Consider the following 22,323-nt stretch of genomic DNA (forward strand, 5'->3'; position numbering starts at 1 on the left):
CGGTAACTCGGATTCACCGGAGAGTGGCAACTTGCTTAAAGTGGTTCAAATTTGAGCCATTTCGTCACAAAGATTACGCATGTCTGAAGAAAGCTTCCCTTGTTTGGATTTCATATCATTTTTCCACTCTTCAGCATTCTCTCTAGGACCCTCTGTGCCTTTAAGTATTTCCGCCACCGTCTCTTCAACTCGTTCTACTCTCATAAGAATGATTTCCACACATATTCAGATTTCCGTAGGGCGTTTAAGAGGCGATTTGCTTCTTCAGAGGCAAAAGAAAGTGAGTTGGCATCTGTTAGGGCCAAACGGTACAACAAAAACAATCACAATAGTTTGGAAGAATATGTTTGGTCTGTATACTCTGCTTACAAAAACCTGAGTAGCCACTGCACAGAGCAGGAGGTGGTAAATCTCATAATCGGCCAATTGCCTTATAGAGTGAAGCAATTGTGTATGGCCCACGCTCCCGTAACTGAACTGTTGATTTGTTTGCAGATTTTGTTAAGAGACACGAGCAACCGAAAGAGAGGATGCTTGGCGAACTGCGTGGAGGAAGGAGAATCCAACTCACCAGAACAATCGAGATATTCCAGGCAACTCGGTAAACAGAAACCCGAGGGTTCGTATGGTCCAGAGGCAGAATAATTACCGTGAAAATCGCTCTACAGGTTCATATAGAAACTGCAATCGTTATCGTCAACAAAGCCAAAATAGGCAGAGACGTGAGCATGCTGCTACCAGATACGAACCTTGTGAGAAACCACGAACTGAGAACTGTTTATCTTCACCGGAGCACAGTGAACCTTTGAGGGAAGGTCGTAGCTCTGCACGATTGCAAGTGACGAGCAGTGGCTTACAAACAGATGCTGCAGTGCCTAGTTACGAGTAGCAACAGAACGTCGAGCTGACCAGAAATTTTTGCTGGGAGAATGGAGCAAATCTCGACCAGGTGTGGGATTTTACCCCACACCTGGCATAGAAACGTCCCCTTCTGATGTCAGGCGGTCTCTGATAGAACTGGGGCCTGCAGAAAATATTTCCCAGTCTGTAAATAATGAACTGAAGCTGGTGTTTGTTATTAATCATGAAGAGAGTGAGTTTCTTTACAATTTGTGTCAGGCTAGTCAGTCTAAAAACTTTGGAAGAGCGCCTGAGTTCAAGGCACGTGTAGCAAATGTTGATATCACTTGTATAGTGGACACTACAGCTGAAATATCTGTTCTGAGTCTAGATATTTGGAAGAAAATAAAGCAAAATTTGCCAGGGGCCATGTTACAAGCTACTCCAGAGGTGCGACTTATTGATTTCGCTGGAAAAAGTCAAACTTTAGTTGTTGGAAACCGCAGAATCGTGCTGGAAATTGCTGAGAGCACCATACCTTTAGAAATTTTTGTTGTGAAGGATTTGCCTTCAGACTTATTATTGGGTTATTTGTTCCTGCAGAATTATGAAGCAGAGATCAATCTCAAGCATAAAAAGTTGTATTTAATGGTGGATGGAGAGCCAATTGAGCAAAAGCTAGATTATGATGATTCCGTTGAGAAGCAGATGAGCGTCCGGAGGATTGAAGGTCGCTACGATAAATGGGCTACACCGCTAAGGATATAAGAGAGAAGATTGACTCCAGTGAATTATTGACTAAGGTTTAAAGAGCCGAATTATTTAAGATATTTATTACTCATAATAAAGTGTTTTTAGAGAGGTCTGGCACTGCCACGAACTTAGTTTGTGATATTCATTTGTCCAGTAACGTTCCAGTGGCCGCGGTGGCTCAGTCGGTAACGCGTCTGACTACCATGCTCAAGGTCCCGGGTTCGATCCCCGGCCGGCTCAAATCCGGGAACTTTTCTAACGTTGGAAGCGGTCCCGGCGCCCACCAGCGTCGAATAACATGGGTACCTGAGGGAAACCCTGGGGGGTAAAGGCGGTCAGGGGCGTGATGCTGATCACATCACCCCCACTCACGACCGGATCAAGAAAGTGTGGGGCGTTACCCCCACACCCCCTATACGCCTTCATGGCGTGGTGCTAAGCACAGGGGAGCACTTTAACTTTTTTACCTTTTTTAGTAACGTTCCAGTGAGTCAAAGACCGTACTCGATTCCAGTGGAAAAAACTGGAGGCTGAGCTGCAAAAATGGAAAGATTGGGGAATAATTGTGCCTTGTAACTCTCCGTACTTGAACCCGCTAATTGTTGTGGACAAACCGGATGGGTCTGTACGTCCGTGTGTAGATTTTCGGTTTTTGAACAAGTTTGTTATTGTTCCTAGAAGTTCTGTTGAACCAATAGACGAAACACTTCAGAAATTTAAAGGTGCCAAAAACTTCACTAGTTTTGATTTGGTATCCGGGTATCTGCAGATTCCTGTAAAGCAAGAATGCCAGTCATACACTGCATTTTCGTATAAAGGAAGACAGTAGATGTTTACAAAAATGCCTTTCGGAATAGCTAACGCAGTTTGTTTTTGTTTCGGCTATGCATTCTATATTTGGCCCCGAAACTAATTCATTTGTGACCCAGTATATTAACGATTTATTACTGTTCGATTGTGATTTGCAGAAACATTTCCGGCACATTAATTATGTTTTGACCAGACTAGAAGAAGTTGGAATGACGGTGAAGTTCAAGAAATGTGACTTAGTTAAGTCGGAAATATTATATTTAGGCCATATTGTTTCTGGGGATTCCATCCGAACTGATCCTAAGAAAAACGACGCCATTTTAAATTTTCCTAGACCTAGAAATAGAAAAGACGTTAGGAAATTTTTGGGACTTCGAGAAAGTACATTGAAAATTTTGCAGTGAAAGTGCAACCACTTACTTATCTTTTGTCCAAAAATGTGGAATTTCAATGGACAGAAGCAAAAAATGAAGCTTTCGAATTGATGAAACTTGATTTGGTTAGTGCACCTGCGTTATCGCAACCAGATTTTACTAAAGAATTTTGTCTACAGTCAGATGCATGTGGAAAAGGGCTTGGTTGCGTTTTGTTCCAGACAGATGGACATGATATTTTTGTTATCCAATATGCTAGCCGAAAGTTACGTAACAATGAACTGATCATAAAGGACTACAGTGGCTGCAAAATAGTAAAAATTGGAATAGTCGATTGACTCGTTGGTCTTTGAAAATCCAATCATATGGATCAAATCCAAATAGTGTATGTTAGTGGAAAGGAAAATATTATTCCTGATACGTTATTTAGATATCCTGTGAAGGCAGATACTGAGAGCAAGCTGGAGTCTGATTGTCTGCATTACCACATACATTTTTTTCTGGGAAGAAGGTGAAGAAGAAGAAGTGAGTGATTGGAAAGAAGCCGAGGCTAAAGATTATTTTTGCAGTGAAATGATTGCTAAACTACAGCAGTGTACTGAAAACGAAGATGCATGCATGACCAGGTTACGGAAGTCCTTTAAACTTCATCATGGATTGCTGTTTAGAAGTTACAGTGGGGTGGCTCCACAGTACAAATTGTGTGTTCCGAATTCCAGATGTCCCGAGCTGCTGAAAAAAATTCATGATGACGGTGGTCATTTTGGTGTGGGAAAGTGTTATAGGCAATTGCAATCCCTATATTGTTGGAAAAAAAATGAAACCTGATATTTCTATCTATATCCGTGATTGCCTGATTTGTGCAAAAGTGAAGCCTGACAAGTTAGGTATCATGAAGGAAAAGCTCCACATGAGTGGAAAGGAACATCATGAGATGCTTCTATTGACCTTATTGGAAAGTTACCGCCTTCTTCAGGGTACTATTATATTCTCAGCCTTATAGAGGTTTTCTCCAGGTTCGTCACAGTTTATCCTGTGAGGAAGGCTAGTACCGCTGAGATATTTCGCTTAATGAAGGAGAGATATTTCGCCCATTATCCAGCTGTTAAACTAATTTTGTCGGATAAAGGATCCCAGTTCACTTCCCGGTCATGGCAGAGTTTAATTGAATCCATGGGAATGAAACATGTATGTACGACGCCCTACCACCCTCAAGGAAATCTAGTGGAGAGAGCCTGCCAAGAGAGAACTCGTTTACTTAGGGTTTATTGCCAGCACGATCACTAGATTTGGTCCAAGCATCTTTATGAAGTTGCCTGGTTAATTAACAATTCTCTTTCTGAAGTTACAGGATATTCACCCATTGAATTGTTTTTCCGCCATTCAGTTCCACCACAAGTGCTATGAGATTTTCCATGGCCTGAGTCAGAAGACGGTGAGAAAGACTGGCAGAGTAAGGTTGTTCAAGTGCAGTTAAGGGAACGATATGGTGTGCAGAGGCGGAAACTGAAGCAGAAGTGCCATGCTTTGCAGTTGAAGGAGGATGACCTGGTGCTGCTAAGAAGTCATCGTCCAAGTTCAGCTGTTAAACTAACCATTTTCAAGTTGTTTTATTTGTGGACAGGACCGTTTATAGCTACCCAAGTTAAATTCAACACAGCAGTGTTATTGGACACAAAAACTAGCAAGGAAGTTTCCAAGGTGAATTTCGACAATCTGAAGATTTTTAATTGTTCTCCAGACATGAGGAAGATACTTTTAGAAGGTTGAATCCAAAATCTCCTAGACTGTGAGTGCTTCCACGAGTCGTCGACGATTTTGTTTCCCAATGAAGGGGGCGATTGACATGTCCTTCCCGGACGTATGAACAGACTGTTGAAGTACACCATCCCGCCTGATAGATATGAATCTTGTGCTGAAAGTTACGAAATTAATGGAAGTGCACGAAAGAAAAATTGTGCTGTTACTGTGATTTGTATTTGTGAGTTTCGTTATGATGTACAACTTTGGTTCTTTTTAAATTGCATAATCAAGATAAATAGATTCTGAATTCATATGTTAAAACGTAAGTTCTGTGTTTTTGTTTCTATTTACTGCAAATCTTAATGTTTTCCCGTGGCCTGGGAGGTATCACGCGTATACCAATATACAGTCTCATGTTGCTCATTCTCAATTTGTATTGAGATAAATATATTATTATGGCTATTAATATCGTATGGTTGAACCTGGCCCGACCGTGTCACCTCTTTTTTTCATCATTATTATTTTTAAAATTGTAGGAAGTGATCGAGTTGGTTCTCGGTAGAATTTAGTAATACGATGACTGCGATGATAAGCAGATGCGTCGAGCGACTTCACATGTAGGTCCCCTCCGAAATGCTGAATGAACTTTCTTGCTAGCAGATGGTTATCACTAAGGGGGTGGGGGGGAGATCTCATCTCATACATTTATACATTGTTTGTCGCAGGACAGGCTTATAGAGTGTACCTAAATGGCATAATTAAAATTATGATTCAGGAACAGTCAGTTGCTCAACTTTTGCCATTCGTGTTATTCGTTTTGCGGGTGTTATTTAGAATGGAGCTTCCCACCAAATATTTCCAAGGGCCCCCAAGATTTTTCATATTCAAGTAAAAGGATTCCCACTTAATCCACACCTAACGCAAGCTACACGTCATTCTCAATTTTTTTTGCTATACTGTGACAATGTAGTTGATTTTTCTTGTAAACGTTAAACTCTTCAGGGGCACAATAACTCAGTAGAACGTTTTACACAGAGGGCAGTTATTATCTTGCTCTGAGGGCCGCACTCTTCTGTCGCACAGAGTATATTATTTTGGGGGATTCTGTGAAATTCATTTTCTCCCATATTGAAAATTTGTAAACATTTCTGTCGAACCGAATCTTGTCCAGTGTGTTATGATTTTATTATGATCTACGATGCTCACATGAAAGTTTTTTAACTGGTGATAGCGTCCTCCCATTTGGAGCACTGCCCTTACGCTAGGCTTTCCACTGAGTAACCTTGTGATGCCGACTGACAGATGGCGACGTTGAGCTGGCGTAGTCAAGTATAGCTTTTGGGGTTGAAGTCCTACCCATCTCAAAATCCAAAATAGAAGTTTTAACTATCAAATAAGCAATTCTCCAAAACAACATTTTTTTAAAAAAATATCTGGGTTTGTAAGAGCCTATTTGTTTTGTTAATTATCAAGCAAAAAATACGTACAATAGTTGATGCACTAAATATTTGGCCGCATGAAGTCCTCCCTCCTCCAAGAAAGAATCCTGTCTGCGCCACAGTGTTGAAGTAAAAGCAAATGTTTTCAATATTCTCTCCCAGTTATTATTAGAGATTCATATACTACTTTTGTTTCCAGAATCTACTGCACTTATGTATATGTCTGTAACATAAATTGGGAAGGAAGGGTATTTTCTGAAAAAAAATCATCTAACGGCCAAAGAAACAATAAACAAAGTGTCCATCATTATTATCATTCAGTTTGTTTTGCACAACGTGATGATAATGAATTGAAATAAGAAAGTCAATAAGTTGAGGTCAACACCTGCTTCGAATCAACAGAATTCCATTCCTTCTAGCGTTGTCAATACGTTTAGTATTCTCGTTACGTTTCCACTGAAGAGGCCCCAATATTCTACTTACGGGGGGCCACAGAAGGCTGCGCTACGCCACTACTCTAGGTTCAGCCGCAATTAGCCTTACTGTGCATAAAGTGGACTTAAAACACCAACTCAAACAAGGTATATATAACTCCTTTACTAACTGGTTCAAGGTGTCAATAAATTACAAAAATAGTTAAAATTGTTTTATTGTGAACAAGCTTTTCTTTAGTTTTTGCTCTCTATTAGCGTAAATCAATTGATTAGGATATTGCATTCTCGTTTCACTTTTACTGTGCATGCTTTGTTGGTATAGATCTGTTAATGATCTCTTGAAAGAGAGAGAGAGAGAGAGAGAGAGAGAGAGAGAGAGAGAGAGAGAGAGAGAGAGAGAGAGAGAGAGAGAGAGAGAGAGGGAGGGAGAGAGAGGAATAATCCAACACTCATACCCACACTACTTTGTGTGTGTTTTCCATATTATCCTTAGTAAAGTATATTTGAAGTCAAAACTAATATGTTTTGTTATAACTAAAACTAACCCGCCCCGAAAATTTTCGGTGGGGGAGATTTTTTAGGTCAAGATTTCTGGTGGGGGAAACCCTCCTTGTGCCTCCATCACCAAGATTTGGAACCCTGTATCGTACCCTACACTTGTTTTGAATCTAGTGAACGGCGTTAGACTATCAAAGTGGTAGAGCAGTCATTTTTATTGGTATATTCTGAATTCTAAACGCCATTAGAATCTGCTGAACCATATAAAATTCGACAGTAACCCGAAAAAACATATACATGATTTCTGCAGTGTTGGTCGAAATAACGAAGTTATAATAGGACTGAACTGGTTCTCATTCCAGTGTGTTGGACGTTGGACACTGCACTGATACATACCAATTTCATTAAGCGTTCTTAATTTTATTAGCGGCGGCGCGGGGGGGGCACAAAAGCTGTTCAAATTATTACATCGCATGAAAGAGCTACAAAGAGGTTGCGTGTTGCTAAGAAGCTTTCAGACCCAAGATACAAAATACACGCGACAAGCAAGGAACGACACCTGTCGCTTGGAAATGGATTCTTGGTAATAAATGCAACCTTTCGAACTGTAGGAGCATGGTGTCGCTTGTCGCTCGGATTCAGCCGTTTTCTCAGTATCGTGTATCGTGTCGCCTCGATTTGATGGTAGTGCATACGTGACGAATACTTGCTTATCTAAAGGGGCTCTCGTCGCTAGAAATATGATTTATTTCACAGCCTTTTGGGCGCAAACGCCCCATGTCGCTTGTGACTCGTCACGTGTTGCTTCGGTCTGAAAGCTCCCACAGTGTAGGATGGATAAACAGTGCATGGAAGCCAGAAAAACAACAAGTTAGATTCCTTAAACTACCGAGTTACTGGTAATTAACAAACTGTATTTTAAATACTAATGGCCTTATGACTAAGGAACCTTATTTATTCTCACTATACAGTGAGCAAATTGTATTCAGATTGAAATCATTTTCGGAAATAACATTTTGTGATATCTCCCACTTTTAACTTCCCTTGGTGTGATATCCTGTATTACTTCTACGAGACGAGACATCTCGTCTTGTTTCTAGACGAGACACGAGGTGAGACGAAACAGACAAAAGTCTCGTCTGGTCTCGTTTCGTGGTCAACACTACTTTTCTGCCTCTTAAGGGTAATCGCAAAGATGAGGATGAATGAAAGATTAAGCCGACCTCCGTGGCAGAATGGTTATCAGAGTGTGCTACGATGCCAGTTGTCCTAGGTTTGAATCTCTCCTGGTCTGAGCGTAGGTGTTCTTAATCAATTTCATCATATTTAATCTTCATCCTCGCGATTAGCCAAAAGTGGCAGAAATGCGAAGTGAAACAAACCAAATCAATCATCGTCCTGATTAGTCAAAAGTGGCACAAAAGCGACGCTAAATAACAAAAAATCAAATCAAATCAAATGATGAAGTGAAACAACGAACAACCATGCCCAGAACTAGATCCGAATCAGGGATCCCTGTCGTCATAGCGTTCTGTGCTAACCACTCCGCCTCGGAGGTCGGCGTCCTTGTTTTCATGAGAATGAACATTTATTGAGTAGTATCTCTACACAATTTTCATAAAATACATGGACATGTTATTGCATACAATAGTAACATCTAAGAAAAACACACCTCACATGAAAACTGCTGAGTATATTTAAGAAAATAGGTTTTGTAGATTTAAAGTTCGCCACCGTGAACATTAGCCGAATTCACTCAAACGAATACGAGATCAGTTGATGAACGTATATATAACCGATTCCATCTTAAAAGCTCTAAATTTGCTGAAGATATTTGTATTTGTATTTACACATAGTTAATTTAAAATATTTGCCCTAGGTTGTATTTTATTTTTGTTATTTAGCGTTGCCAGTTTCAGATAATCGCGATTGATGAAGATATATTCACAAGAAAGACCCATGTCAAACCCGAGAACTTGGAAATCTTAAGGCGCTCGGTCAACGAGCTGGATAATTATTATCTCACCTCCTAAACTACGCATAATATTTTAAATTTTTATCGAAAAATTGTGGTGCAATAAATGTCCTAAAATTACTACGAGCTTAATTCCTTACACTCTCAAAATGTATTCGATACAGTCAGTGTTTTGAGTGCAAATGCATAGCACTATAAATCGCGTTTATTATTGGAAATCGGTTTTTCTTCTCCCTTCTTGAAATGTGTCGTCCTCTAAAATAGAACAGCGCATTGAATTTTGAGAAATCTATCTGCATTTTTTCCGGCCTTTCTCATCGGACTAAAATGTATGATAAGAAGTCATCCCTCACATTAGCCTTCTAATGCTAATAGTAACTAATGTATTCAACAAACTTCCCATTTCTGTTTTGGGGGTTGAACTGCACCTCTAGATTTCCACACCAAACAAATCAAATCAATCCGAAAAAGCCATAGCCAGATGCACAAGGGGTCATTTCATAGTTTATGCAGCACTCTTCACGCTACTTGATCTTGAAATAGCATAGTGCATTGCAAATGAGCATATTTCTCAGATACGTTCAATAAATCGTTGGCCTGCTCAATTCAGAAGTAACCACAAATGTAAGTTCAAGCTCTGACGTGCTGAAGAATCTCTATCTACATTTGGTTCAACTCTGAAAGATAACAGGATACTGCTGCTCTTGGCTGCAATACATTAGGATGATATTCGTCGGAATTTCATTAAAGCCGAGCGTATTGGGAAGTGGGGTTTACATCTTGAATCAGTTACGCGAATCTTCTCCTTTTGGTACATCAGGGGCAACACCTGTGCTACAAGGAAATGATGAAATTTAACACGTTGGCACCAGGTATCTACGAAAAATTCTGCAATGGACTCTAAGGCAAAGTAACCTGGTTTAGAACCGTATTTTAGCATATCATATTAGTTCAATGTATTGACAGTGGCGGTGATTAGGGATGGGGGCATGGGGAGTACTCCCCCCTATTCACACTTTTTGTCCCCGCACTATGGTATCTTAATGCTAAGCCTTGTCTACCAGTGGATTTGACCCAAAATCATCTGCCCGAATTCCATTTTCAATACGCTTCTCTCTAATTGCAGTCAGTAGAAAGTAAACTATCCTTGCCCCCTCCCCCCCCCCCCGCTGCTCACTTAAGACACCTAATCGCCGCCACTGTGTGCATACATTCTTAAACAACAAAAACAACATGTAAGTAACAAACGCCTCGTGAACGAAACACTGCATAAAACAATGTATTACGTTCTCATCAATATAATAATCGCGCTACGACGCCAGGGGGGTCTGATTCGAATCCCGGCTTGGGCATGGATGTTTGTGAGTATCCATTCATCAATTTCATCATTTCATCACTCATTCCCATCTTCGCAAATTAGCCAAAAGTGGCACAAAAGTGAAGTAAAATAAAGCAAATCACTCAATAAACCAACCAATATCATAGGAGATGGAACACGCAAATTTAGGGAAACATATGACTCTGCATTAAACTACATATCTCCTCAACCCCTGAATCTAAAGGCACGAGACGAAACCCAATCTCTAGAGGAAATCATAAGCTATGAATTTGGTTCAGTGACTTTGGGACGTAAATTACATAGTTTCTTATACATTTGCTGTTTTTTGTGTCAGAAATAAACTTTTACGCTAATTCTAAAAATTAAGGAAAATATTTGAATCTTTCTAATTCAATTAAGATTTGTTGTAGCTCTATCAAATAAAAAAGTAATTTAGAAAATTTTCTGTTCTTTCATTTTGGTTATCTTCACTTTTTGTGTACAATGCACAGTTTTCGAGATATTATATTCTTTTAATTATTAAGTTGAATTTTTGCCGGCATTTTCCAAGATGGCGGATTTTCCCCAAACATTTGGATGGCAGATTTTTAATATATTATTCACTATACCATTCCGCACAATCTGGCACAATAAGTATTTGTGTTGCAATTATTTCCGGGTGAAACCGTATATTTCCTCTGTGTGGTCTTGCTCACATTTCCGTCACTTTCGTGCTTTGTGGCATTCACGCCTTGCAAACTAACAGTTCAGCATTGAAGTTTGCACCACTGACTATGTTTTTGTTGAAAGATTATTTTCAGCATATAAAATGTTCCTCACAGACAAAATTGTGGAGTTTGACTGTGGATAACATGAAAACAGATTGTTGCCTAACTATACGGCGAAGAGTGGATTTTAATAGCAAATTTCCAATGTTAAGTAATGCCATCGCGGTAGGGTTAGGCGACACACATAACGTTATGCAAGATAGTGCGTGTATCAGGATATAGGTGTCCCATTTTCATTGCCGGTGACTACCTAATCAGCAGTATTCAGAAATTTTGAACTATTTTAAGTTTCTTTTTAACCTACTTCAGGATTTTTCGAGCCTAACTTAAGATTTTTAGGACCTATTTCAGGATTTTTAGAACCTATTTTAGGGTTTTTCGAACCTATTTTAGGATTTTTATAATACCGACTAGCTGATTACCCGGCGTTGCCCGTGTGTTTAATGAATTATAACTATAGCGTAAATGTAACTAATTTTATTTACAGGTATTTAAAAGTATAAGTACAGTAAACAAATTATGAAGTAATATCTTTTACAAATTCACTATAATGTAAATTTAACAACAATTTATGAACAACATTTTTAGTTCCACTTCCAAGAGCAAGAATAAATTCAACGGCATTGGGAGTGTCACTATTCATCTCAGTGACCCCGAAAACTATGGATGCCACACTAATATCGGTCGTTTTACATGTCACCACCTTTCCACCCCCACCCCCAGGGGTGCCAGGGATGTCTTGGAGTTGAACGGCATTGGGAGTGTTACTATTCATATTAGGGACCCCGAAAACTATGTATTCCACACTAATATCGGTCGTTTTACATGTCACCCCTTCTCACCCCCACTCCTAGGGGTGCCAGAGGTGTCATGGAGTTGAACGGCATTGGGAGTGTCACTATTCATCTTAGCGACCCCGAAAACTATGGATTCCACACTAATATCTCACTAATATCGGTAGTTTTGCATGTCACCCCCTTTCCACCACACCCATAGGGGTGCCGGGGGTGTCTTGGAGTCGAACGGCATTGGAAGAGTCACTATTCATCTTAGCGACCCCAACAACTATCGATTTCACACTAATATCAGTCGTTTTCGATTATTTTACATGTCACCCCTTCCCACCTCCACCCCAAGGGTGCCAGGGGTGTCTTGGAGTTGAATGGCATTATGATGTGTCACTATTCATCTTAGCGACCCCCAAAACTATGGATTCCACACTAATGTCGGTCGTTTTACATGTCACCTCGTTCTAACCCCCACCTCCAGGGGTGTCTTGGAGTTTAACGGCATTGGGAGTGTCCCCTATTCATCTTATCGACCCCGAAAACTATGGATTACACACTAATATCGGTCGTTTTCGATTATTTTTACATGTCACCCCTTCCCACCCCCACCCCCATGCGTGCCAGGGGTGTCTACAGTATTTAAATTCAGATTGTAAGTCATATGTGTACCAAGTTTGGTCATCGTGAATGTCAACAATTAGCTTAGCGATTCCAAAAACTATGGATTCGACACTAATCTTAGTCATTTTTGACATTTTAATTTTCACCCTCTCTCAGCCCCCATCCTGATAGGTGATGAACTTGGAGTTGAACGGCATTAGGAGCGATCCCGAAAACTATGGATTCCACACTAATATCGGTCATTTTCGATTATTTTTACATGTCAACCACCTCCCACCCCCACCCCTAGGGGTGCCAGGGGTGTCTTACACCCACAGTATTTCTTTCGAGATTGCAAGTGATACGTGTTCCAAGTTTGGTTGAAATCGCTTCAGAATTTCGAGAGTTATGCCGGAACAAACATACACACATACATACACACAAACATCCATTTTTATATAGAGAGAGAAGAGATGAGAAGCTCATGTAGAGAATCATTCCGAGAAAACAAAATTATGATTACATATTCCCTGTATATTTATAAAGTAATTGCTTACTCACTAACACATGGTGAAATGGATAAAATGGTCTGTGGTGCTACCATCCGGAGCCAGATGGATCGAGGTTTCTTTAGAGGTGTTTCTCCTCTGGGTTTTCCGCCTCTGCCGCTGTTGAGATCCATCTTCTTCCGCCTTTGGAGCTCGGGTTCCCGTGGGCGCCACTCCACGTACTTACCAATAGTAACCCCTGGGGGGTTGCATTACAGGAAGAAATCTTAATCATCTTTTGGAGATTGGAAAGTATCGGAGAATCATTCTTTGATGTTCTGCTCATACTGTTTGTGAAATTGAAGCACAGACGATAGAATGACCATTCTTTTTAATAGAGAGTTTATTAATAGTAAAAGTGAGGTTCGAGCAAACAAGTTTAGACTATTGAATTTCAAAAAAGAAATTTAAAGAATGCATAGGCAAAGTGATCACATAAAACCTGCTTCGAATGTCATAATCGGTTATCTTTTGAAGTCACTTTGTCAGGGTTATATAAAAGTTATTTAGTCAACGATCCTCATTTACGAGTCTAGTTTTCAGGATAATTAAATAATATTTCGCCTTGATAGCAACTTTCTACATCCTTCATGCCATCGTTTATTAGCGCATCTTCTTTGTTTAATATTTTGTTTCATTCAAACCTTCTTTTCAGGCACAAATGGTAATTTTTTTAATAAGAAAATGAATTTATCATTAAGCCTACATAGAAACCAAGAGTAGAGACCTTTCGCGATAATTCAGTAAGTCGCGAGGTTCTCAATTTTGTAATAGTCCGTAATTCTTCATTTCCTTAATTCACTTCTTCAATTGACATTCCTTAAGATCCGAAAGCGTCATAATACCTGAAGTGTTCCAGTTTAGTGCACTTAATTTCAGAGTCCCATATGTATCTACATATAAAAATACACATTATTTCGCTAACTTCTTTTTTATACATGGCTGCTCATTAAATGTTGGCCAAACTTATATGTTGTTGTTCATTCTCATTTGGTTTCGGATTTGCCAATAGGCGGTACTGGACTATAATCTGAATCAACGAAGCTTAGAATGGCATTGGTTTCTGTTCGATTAGATATTAAGCACAAGGGCACCCACAGAGGGGTGGAGATATGTGTAGAGACTTCACACAATTAACATTTTGAAATTGTAACGTGAAAACATGGACGAGGGGTGCCGTGAAAGACAGCAGATTAAGTGCCTATGCAAATTATCCTAGTGGTGGTGTAATTAATCACATTCCCGGCCCCCGGATGACATATCTTTCATTCCCCGGCACGGGGCCAGATGTCACAATAGGTAGGGGATGCCAGTCGTGTGATTGCAAACGATCCAGGTTTTTAGTTCGGGTACTGAGACGGTCATTGTTGTCGTACTAGTGCGAGGCGGAGATAAAATACCTTGAAATATTACACTTTTGGCTTTACCTTAGTTGTGTCGACTCGAACAATAACAAAACACAAATAGCATTATACCTGATACCTGAAAACATCAAATGATAACTCGGACGGACGGTAAAATATGAATATATTGTATCAAAGAAAATATTGGAATAACAAACATCCTACAGGTCCCCCTGATTCACTCTCTCTTTCTCTCACTCAGTCTCACTCCTTGAGTATCTCACATGGAAATATACATACAAATCTTGGATCTAATCAACGTACCACTTCCTTTTTGTTTAAACATTTACGTGAATTTAGGTCATTAGTCTGCCCGCTCCTGTGCTCATTTAAATCAAATATGCGCTAGCCCTCGGAAAGCAATTATCTGAAACAGTTAGGTCGGCGTAGTTAAACCTTTCATTCGAATGAACATACGCATCAAAGTCGTAAGCACGACATTTACTAAGTTTCTCGGACGGGGGCAATACACACAAGCCTCTCTCGTTCATTGAGAACGATTACACCATTACATAGTGATGCAGAACTTAATCGGCTCCAGCTGCCGGAATACACAAATTAATCGTCGGCGCGAGCAAACATTTCAATAAAAACACTATGCAATAAAGAATACTACACTCGCACGACCTTGCAATATAACATACGCTTTCAACAAATTAAAAGATTAATCAGTCGACCTTTGACAAGCTAATTGACGCGACTGGGCGGTTACTTACACAAGAAATGGATCACACTTTGACAAGTTACACGGAAAATTAACGTAATAGAAAGGAGCTTCTAACTCTAAATGCAGACAATCAAATTATTACATATGAACATGAAATGACCTTTTATATAACATTACTCAAAAATATCAGACACGGAAGTTAGGTTCGGAGTTCCTGTGTCACTTTGCAAATCAATGAGGCTTCGGCTTTTATGGTACGGCGTTGATACAAACAATATATGAGTACATGGACATGAACCAGCTGAAGAATACTCTACCCAGACTGCTACATCGTGGGATCCTTCATCTTTCCTGGATGAGGGGATTTGCACAAGGTTCCTTTGCGGCGAAAATGTTCCTTTGAGGTCGACCGCGACGAAGGGTGGTTGCGACGATAGACGCTTTCACTTTCACAGGACGTCGCGTATCCCTTCTTCTCAGGAGCGTCGGATGTACTTTCTCACGCGTCGGTCCGGAATCTTTCTTGTGGTTCGGGCATCATTTATCATGGTAAAATTTCATTCCTGGTACTCCTTGATTATACCAAGGCATTTGACTCCATAAATCACAACCTCTTGGCAGAGAAATTGAAATCTATCGGCATAAAAAATAAAGAATTGTTATGGTTTCGGTCTTATCTAACGAACAGGCAACAATGTGTAAAATTAGTACATGATAATAAATCGTGCATGTCTAAATGGCTTGATATCAAACAAGGAGTACCACAAGGAAGTATTCTAGGACCTATCCTATTTTCCCTATACATCAAAGATTTTAATGATGCACTAAAACACTGCAAATGCCACCAGTATGCGAATGACACACAAATATATATACAAACACCATTAAGAAACAGTGCAATGGCCCTAGAAGCATTGCAACAGGACCTCAATTCAATATCTAAATGGTCTGAATGTAATGCACTCAAATTAAATTCATCCAAGTCTTACATTTTAACTTTAGGCACAACGAGTAACCTCAAAAAGTTAGAACAATTAAAACTCCCCCTCCCTGCACTGAATAATTCCAAAATACAGAAAGTAGAAACAGCACGCAACCTTGGCATAACATTGGACGAGAATCTACATTGGGGTTCTCATGTCACACATATAATTAAAAACTCGATAGCCAAACTGAAATCACTTTTTCCATTCAAACATATGCTAAGGAAAGAAACGAAAACTCACCTAGTCAACACACTTGTAATGCCAACAATTGATTATGCTTCTCCCGTATTTATGAATATCAACAGTGCCCTAAATCACAAGCTACAAAAACTTCAAAACAGTTGCATAAGATTTATACTGAATGTCAAAAGAAGAGAACATATTTCCCCGTACTTACAGGAACTTAATTGGTTAAACGTGAAGAACAGGAGAACATTTTTGGCATTGTCGTTATTGTACAGGATCCTGTACAATAAGGAACCAAGATATTTATATGATAAAATTGCTCCGTACAGGAAGAGAGGAAAACAAATTAATCTTCGTCAAAAAACCCAATTCACGATTCCTGTACACAGAACAACATTCTATGGAAACTCTTTCATAGTCACCGCAATAAAAGAATGGAATGGCCTCCCCCCACCACTGACCTCAGGGGAGCTCCACCCTGAAACTCACAAATTAAATCTAAAGAAGCATCTACTGTCCAAACAATAGTGTCTGGATTTGTCTTTTCTGTAATGAATAGGAATGAGGTATTGGTTTTTTGTAGTATTAGCTGTAATAATTCTATTCTAATTGTGGTTTTAGATTTAAGTCTGTACCTTCGGTACATTAATTGTTTTACATTATAGGTATGAATGTTTCATTTTTATTTTTTATTTTTACTCTTTCTACTGCAACAATGATTTTCAAGACGTGTTAAAGTGTCAATTGTAATATGTTTTTTTTTAAGGGTTTGTTGTAAGAACGGCCCGCGAGGCCGAAACACGCCCTCTCAATAGAGACGATATTATTATTATTATATATTATTATCTATCAAGCGTCGTCCTGGAATCATCTCTCTCTAGCTCTCTCTCGGGTATCGGGCTTCTGTCGGGCGTCGATCTGGAATTATCCTTCTTGGCGTCGGGCGTTGGTTGGCTTCGCGGCATTGTGCGTCGGTGGTGCTCGCGTTGGCGTCGGCTGGCTTCGCCGGATGGTGGTGGCGCAGAGTCGTTGCGGGTTTCAGGGAAGGGCGACGGCCCCTTTTCTCTATCGTGTTAGCCTCCCATGGTTATGATAGTTCCTGTTTCATAAAAACAAATCACCGCGAATGGTTTCACAGGACAAAGCACACACTGATCAATTCAGATGCAGTCACTTGCTGACGGTCCGCAAATAAAATGAAGTCCGCGAAAACAAAACAATAAGTTCACGGGACTCTAGCGTGGAGATGCTCTCTCTACAAAAATCCTGACAAACTGTGTGGCAAACTCGAAAAAGGTAAAAAAGAAGGTAAAGCTCTCCCCTGTGCTTAGCACCACGCCATGAAGGCGTATAGGGGGTGTGGGGGTAACGCCCCACACTTTCTTGATCCGGTCGTGAGTGGGGGTGATGTGATCAGCATCACGCCCCTGACCGCCTTTACCCCCCAGGGTTTCCCCCAGGTACCCATGTTATTCGACACTAGATGGGCGAAGTCCTGCAGATTTATATGAGATTCAAAAATGTCAGTTGAAAAGACGTTAAGATGGCTTGGCTTCTGTTTTTGGGCGAGGTGCAACAGCATCGGCCGTATTGTCTCGAAACGCGGTCAAAGAGCGTGTATTCAGGTTGGTGTGGGGAATTAAGTTCTCGCCTGCCTGGCGTTTATCTGGGAATCTGTGGTCTGCTGTGCAGCTCTGATGAAAAGCAGCTTGCCCTCCCGCGGCGAATTCTCTGTTGGTGCTGACGAAAATAAGTCCATCTTTCCTCCGAGACGAGCCGCTTCGGTTGCAAAAATGTCATGTACTTTGCCGTGTTGACGGTTCGTGCTGTGACTCAGAAAACCTGTTCCCCACCTCCCGATGTCTTGTTCGAATATAAATTTTATCATATATGTATTGGAAATATTCAGATTACATTAACCAAACTTCACACTTTACACAAGTCATAATATGATTAAATAAACAAAATGATAAATATCGAACTGTGATTTTATACGTCACTGGATAACGTGACAGTGGGGATGCTATATGAAAATGCTCTTAACTGGGGGAAAACATCACCCTCATCCCACCTTTCCTACACTATAAGTACTGCAGCACCCCTGAGAAGAATCCTGCCGGCGGCCTTGATTAAGCAATTAACGTCCAATTATAAGTATGCATAGTATATTGGTAAAATAGAAAATTTGTATGTGAGGTTTAAATGAATTGAAACTAATTAGAGCCTACTAAGTAGTATTCTGGGTAGCTCTTTGTAAACGTTTATAAGGTTATTAAGATAGGAAACCAACTCTCTCCTTTCTAAGTTCAACTTAAAGTTTCTTCACGAATCTAGTCGCAAGTGGTTCTCAGTTGTAGTAAAATTAGGAAAATGCGAAGTTTCGTTGCAAAGAAATTCAGAAAATTTAATTTTTTACTATTCCATTGCCTATGTAGATTGTGCTTTTAAATGCCTTTCAACATTATAACTTGCTCAGTACCATAAACTCAGGAATACCTTCACATATTAAAATTATACCTTCCTTATTCTAAAGATGAAATGTGTTCTTTAATAAATTTGCAACCATCTATAATAGCGTATTTATGCCTTTTAATTCCATTTCTTTTGGAGAACATTCATGTGAGGATCACCAAGGAAAATGCCCGTTATGATTTTTGTAATGGATAAAAGCATTAATAAAGTTAGCGTCAGCTAGCCCCCCCCCCCCCCTTTTGCAAGTGGACGGGCAAAACTACGCCTATGCTTTTCTTTGGGGAGCATGTTTTGTCGAGGTTACAAGTGTTCAAGTGCCACAAGGGATTTTCAGAGAACAGTTAATCTGCTAAAGATGAACTCAGTGCTGGAAGATCTTAAACTTCGAAAATCGACGACAATATGGAAAGAGTGCGACCTCTTGTTTTGCCCGGCCATCGAATGACCATATATGATAGGTGATAAGTAGAATTTTAACCATTCCACGGCCCATCAGATTTTAACCCTTTTATGCATGAATTTAAAAAAAAAAGTAAAATGTCGTTCACAAAATGTATTTATGTGAATGGTCAAATATACATAATGGAGAAGCATATTTATAGATTTTTCAATATATAGGGCCTACAAATGCCTAAAAAGGCCACAACCTCACATGAGGTTCCAATGCAGTTAGGGATATTCTGATGGCATGGCCGTATTTAGAGGGGGGGTTTCTAGGGTTCAAACCCCCCCCCCCCGAAACTTCTGATATGTTGCATTAATGGATGTTCAGAAACCAAAATCTGTAACAAATTTTCAATTTTTTTTCGAAGCATCACAAAAATACAAGGAGACAATGTTGAAACGATCGAGCTACAATTTTCATACATTTGGAATTCTGAAAGTTGAGTGAAACAGGATTTATTCTCGGAATCGCATCCCACCGGCGACCCCTCCATTATCACTTCTGATGTCATCTTTCCAGTGTTGTTCCTGCGTCACAAGGAATATAGACTAAAGATTCCCTTATGATCGTCCCAAAATTCCCTTTCTGGCTTTTAAATTCCCCGTCCGATAAAGTCGAAAATAAATCCCCCTTGATAGGAGTTCAAACCTAGTACCTCCAGTTTCGTAGCGCATTACGTTGGCGATTGAGGTTACAATCCATGCACCAGGCTAAGCTTTTAAAGAGAATAACTGGTTCCACACTTTTCAAAATTCCAAAAATTTAATTTTAAAGTCAAACAACAAAAACTTTATGACTAAAATTTCCATCTAACTTTTAAAGTTTTTTCTTGAAGGTATCTAAAGTTTAATGACGAAGTAAAATAATTGTGCATTACAGTACACACTGTATGAAACGTAAAAATAAACAAAAAGAAACTTATGCTGGATATTCACTCATCTGCTGGATTGAGTAAGCCCCCTCAAGGATATAACAATAATATAATAATAATAATTATTAGTATTATTATTATGGAATAAAATTGTTTTATTATTATGAAATTTTAATTATTATTGTACAATTATTATTATTATTTCTATTATTCAAATTTCTGGCGACGCCCTGGGAATAATTATGAATGAACCACCCCCGAAAATTTTTCCTGCCTACGGCCATGTCTGATGGAAGACTAAAGAAAAGCAGCTCACTCATTTTTCAGCAAGTGTGGCAATTTTCTAGACACCCTGGGCATTGCAGTGTCCACACAAGTATCTGAATGTTCTCACACATCTTTTGTCTATGCAGGCAATAGCAAATTTTCCATCCGTTTTGCCTGCCTTCGTGGTGGAGTGGATAGCACAGTGCATTGCGATGCCAGGGTCCCGGGTTCGATCCCGGCCTGAACATGGGTGTTCTTTGTGAATGTCCCTTCAATTTCATCACTTCATCACACATTCCACATTAGCCGAAAACAATGCAAACTAAAATAAACCAAATCAACCAATTAATCAAATTTCCATCCGTTTTGTTCCGATAATGTCGTCCTCCACCATTGACTGGTTGATTGATTTTGTATATTTTACTGTTGTATTGACATTAGAAAGACATGCATAGGTTCATTTAATTTATTCTGTAATTTCAAGACTGTATTTTCTATTCTAGTTTCCGTTCGTAGGGCATGAGGACTTTTCTTCTCCTCATTTAAAACCTATGCGCCTTTAATTAATTAAAAAAATGTTCATATTTATTACATTTGGAAATCCATTACCTATTTAAAACCCGTTATTATGCTCATTTTGAATTTCTTCATTTTCAGGATGGCCCAGTCATCCAATCATTTGATGACTTCGGCATATTTTAAGAAGAGAGGCAAAATGTGAGGAGAAGATGCCGCCCGATAAAAAATGAAAAATGTTTCGTCGTATTTTATGTCAAATAAAGTGATGGCGATGCAAAATATTTTTGTTTTATTAATAGTAATATTAGATAAATCCTTAAACGCATAGCGTTACCATATGGTAACGCTCAAGATTCGCACACTTTCGTGCTAGAGGATTGTCTGTATTGAGTGTGTTGGCAAACCCAGTGCCTGAATTCGCTCTAGGAAGCATAAAGCTTGCATTTGAGACCATTTGTTTCGGTCCAGGTAATGGCATTGTTGCGAGAGGATGTATTTGTTTTGACCTTCGATTTTTTCATTCAATATGTCATACACTGGAGAGAAAATATAGTGTGTTTTTTCTGATTGTCTTTCATTATGTAGTTCTGAATGTCTTCTGGATTTAGTAAACACATGTAATTAAAAACTTATGAAGTTTTCTGTTCAAGAATTTGCATCACTTGCTCGAATTTTGCTCATAACAATGGCGTTACCATATGGTAACGCTATGCAGATACAGTAGCTAAAGGCCTTTTCAACAATTACTTTATTTATTATTTTATTATTGCACGTAAAGCAAGATATTTAAGTTGTAAAGGATTTTCTCGTATTTTGCGTAGTTTATTTATTTATATTGCTTATAATTTATATTTTATTTTAATAATAATATAAATAATAATAATAAATATATTAAAATAATAGTAATAATAGATGACCATTTCATGGAACATTTTGTGCCTGTTCAGTAGCTCAGCCTTCTTGAGTCTGTGATCCCGTATTATGGAAAACATTCGTGCAAGCTATTTATTACAGGTAAACCTATAAGATTTGGTTACAAAGCCTGCCTGGTGCTTGAAAACCTTCCGTGGATACCTCTTTCGTTTTGATATATATCAACGCAAGAGGATATGAAGATTCCATTGACATTGAGAACAAATTTAGAAAGACTGCAGCTACTCTCATCCATATGCTACATGCATTTCCCGAGACAAAAGTTCTCCCAGCTTGAATTTGGATGGATATCGCTCAAAACTATATGACATCATTTCGTGTTGGACTTGCGGGAGCTTGGCGGCCCATTACAACACAAATGAAGGTTTTAAAAGATGTGTGGTATGCTGGTGGTCCACCAGTAGTGTTCGCATTGGACTTATGAAATATGTGGTTGGACTTCACGTTCCATGTGTCATACGTTTCTATGACAAGGGCCTCCCCGATGGCGTAGTGGTAACGTCATCGCCTTGCAATCAAGGGGTCCTGGGTTCGATACACGGTGGAGGTACATGGCACATTTGTTTCGATCTAACTTAAAATTGTAGGTCTAGTCCCGATTAGCTATTCTGTGCATAAAGTGGACTTAAAAACTTCAATTCAACTCAATACAAAGTTTCTATGACA

The 22,323-nt window shown here is 39.4% G+C and overlaps 1 long non-coding RNA gene across 1 annotated transcript in view; it reads left to right on the forward strand.

Moving 5' to 3' along the window:
* The window catches only part of LOC145984441 (uncharacterized), an 84,572-nt gene extending 63,570 nt beyond the window's left edge, over positions 1–21,002 (forward strand). The window contains exon 3 of the long non-coding RNA XR_014441313.1: positions 20,863–21,002. This is a non-coding gene — a long non-coding RNA (uncharacterized LOC145984441). The remainder of the gene's footprint in view (positions 1–20,862) is intronic.
* The last annotated feature ends 1,321 nt before the right edge of the window (positions 21,003–22,323 follow it).

Source organism: Lepisma saccharinum, chromosome 2 (genome assembly GCF_977018435.1).
Source record: "Lepisma saccharinum chromosome 2, izLepSacc3.1, whole genome shotgun sequence".
NCBI classification, from domain to species: domain Eukaryota; kingdom Metazoa; phylum Arthropoda; class Insecta; order Zygentoma; family Lepismatidae; genus Lepisma; species Lepisma saccharinum.